This window comes from Silene latifolia, chromosome 11, assembly GCF_048544455.1.
Source record: "Silene latifolia isolate original U9 population chromosome 11, ASM4854445v1, whole genome shotgun sequence".
NCBI classification, from domain to species: domain Eukaryota; kingdom Viridiplantae; phylum Streptophyta; class Magnoliopsida; order Caryophyllales; family Caryophyllaceae; genus Silene; species Silene latifolia.
In genome coordinates, this window is record NC_133536.1 from 112,640,782 (window position 1) to 112,643,750 (window position 2,969).

At 38.9% G+C, this 2,969-nt stretch overlaps 1 long non-coding RNA gene across 1 annotated transcript; it reads right to left on the reverse strand.

Moving 5' to 3' along the window:
- Positions 1-260: 260 nt before the first annotated feature.
- LOC141615032 (uncharacterized) lies at positions 261-2,146 on the reverse strand. Its single transcript, XR_012529563.1, has 3 exons — positions 2,003-2,146; positions 1,839-1,911; positions 261-353 (listed from the first exon to the last, which is right to left on the reverse strand). It is a non-coding gene; the product is annotated as an uncharacterized LOC141615032 (long non-coding RNA).
- Positions 2,147-2,969: the final 823 nt, after the last annotated feature.

Consider the following 2,969-nt stretch of genomic DNA (forward strand, 5'->3'; position numbering starts at 1 on the left):
TTTAAGTTGGGGTACACGTGTGTGCGTCGGGAGCAATATAAGCTCTGATACCAACTGTGACACCCCTCGTTGAGGCAACTACATATAACTAGTAAATCGTGGCGGAAACACGAGATTTTTAAAACTTTTAAGGCTTCTAGTGAAGTCCAACGCGAGGTATCACCAACACGATAGATAAGTTTAGATAGTTAAAGGTAAGTTTACAACACAAGTCTATTTATTGGGGAAAAGATATCCCACGAATGAACATGAGTCTAAAAGTAGGTGAGTTTATTAAAGTGATAGCTAAATAAGGTCCAAGGTAAGAACTCGCTAGCTCACACGGTCTTCCCCACTTAAGCTTCATCACCAACCTGTCATTCATAATAAATATGAAAGCCACGGTCAGTGGGGAGTAACTCGGTGGTTCTCCCAGCCACAAAATGTCAAAATACAAGTAATTAAGAATTTAATTAAACGAACAAGCATAAGAATAAATACTTACGGTAACAAGAGAATCATGATTAGTATACAAAATGCAATAAGAGTAGTTATGCATAAATGAGAGAGGAATAATTTGGTCAAACGGTCAAATATTGACTCGACTCAAACGTAAGACAATTTACAAGGTATAGACTCAAACAAGACAACCCTCTAGACTCCAACCTCTTGGTAGGACGACGATCATAATACGGTCCTAGTCTAAACCTGGATCCAGACTCTCGGGATGGGCGACACCCGATTCGACAAACGATACCAAATCGTATCCAAGACTCGAAACATGGCACGCACTCGTATCCAAAGGTCGAGTAACCTCTAATCGGAAACATGGCACGCACTCGTATCCAAAGGTCCGAAGAAAGGCGGAAGGATATCCTAATTCGGAAACATGGCACGCACTCGTACCAAAGGTCCAAAGAAGGAAAGATAACCCAATCCGGAAACATGGCTCACACTCGTGACCAAAGGTCCGAAAGGGTCAAATAGGGAAAGTCAAGTCGTCACACAATGTAAGTCGTCACACTTGGGTCACAAATACGAGTGGAAAAGATTGCACAAACATAACGTAAACAATTCATGTGAAGCATGCATAAGTATAAAGGTATAAGAAACATCAAGTACTCCCATGATAAAAGAGTCTCCACACATCATACACAAGCATTAGAACCAAAGTTAAGATGCATACCCAACAAGAAACTCAAAACCCAATCTATAACAACAAGTTTAGTACTCGACTACAACAAGGGTCAACTTCAAACGGTCATAACTTGAGTTCTATACATGATAATGAGGTGAAACCAGTTGGAGGTGATAGCTTATCCTCTTACGGTTCTAACGGTAGGTCATAAGCCTCAAACAAACAAGTAACGAAGAAGTTATGGCCATTTTAAGAAAACTGGTCCAGGCTGAGTGCGCAGCCTGCGCCGAGATGCTGATTTGCGCGACACTACCAATTCACCTTCATCCCCAAATCATTTTTTTATCAAGCCATTACCATCTCAATTGCACCATATATTACCCAACCAACTTTATACAAGTATTAAGGGTGAAATCAAAGCATAAAAGAGGGATTAAAACACAAGATTCGATTCAAATTCAAACAATTCCAAACTAACAACTTCATGACATAATTAAGCACAATTATTAAGCATGAATAAGACGGATTCTTTACTAATTCATCCATGTATACAAAAGACTAGAAACTTCTTCAAACCACCAAGAGAGATTCCACACAAAACTCAATCAACAACAAACAAGCAAAAACATGTAAAAAATCTAACTTTAACACACATGTGAACAAACTATAACATATATAAACACACAAATTGACATAATGTCGAGTAACCCATCACCGTTACCTTTTTGCACTTCAATCTTCTATTGAGTCGTCAATGATGTAGCTATCCTCCTCCGGGTCGTCCAAATTCTCCCCTAAACATAAAAATAAAGATATTAAGTCAAGAATCCACATCCTTGTAAGATGAGAATTTCGAAATAAAGGAAAAGATGACAACTTTCTTACTTAGAAAGAAGGGGAATGAGAAAAGGAAGAGAATGGCGCGAAAAGGAACAAGATTGGTGAAGAATTGAGTGAGATATGGTGATTTTAGGGTTGAGTGGAGATGGTTCAACAATGGTGGTGTGGTTGTTGGGAAATTTCAGAAATTAGGAGTGAGGAGGATGAAGTTGTGAGGGTTTAGTTGAAGTTTTGTGTAGAGAAAAGAGAAGGAAAAGGCCCATGAGTCATGATAAGCCCAATAACTCAAAATGAGTCGGTTTCCACTAGAATTTTCTTCTCAAGCCTACTATAACTCAAGACGGAGAATAATATTATCAGAATCTACACTATTATTATCGTTATACGACTATGACGATATTTTATAAAAATAGGCTTTAAATAATAATTATTTAATAAAAATTACTTAAAAGTTTATTTAAAATATAAGGAAAGGGCGGGGTGTTACAATCATCCCTCCTTTTAAAAAGTTTCGCCCTCGAAACTTGAAACGAAAAGGTATTACCTTAAGAAAACAAACTAGGGTACTTGACACGCATGGAAGCCTCCGGCTCCCAAGTCTCTTCTTCTACATCACCACACTTCCACAACACTTTCACCAAGGGCACCACTTTGCTCCTTAGCTTCTTCTCCTTCTTATCCAAGATACGAATCGGTCTCTCCTCAAAAGAAAGACTAGGCTCAAGTTCGGGAATTTCATTTTGCAACACATGACTAGGGTCGCTAATGTATTTCCTAAGTTGATACACGTGGAAAACATCATGAACTTTACCCAAACTCGGGGGCAAATCCAATCTATAAGCCACGGCACCAATCCTTTTTATCACTTCATAAGGTCCAATGTACTTTGGACTCAACTTCCCTTTAACTCCGAACCTCTTTACTCCTTTCATCGGGGACACTTTCAAGAACACCTTATCTCCAACTTCAAACTCCAAGGGTCGACGGCGAACATCGGCATAAGATTTCTGTC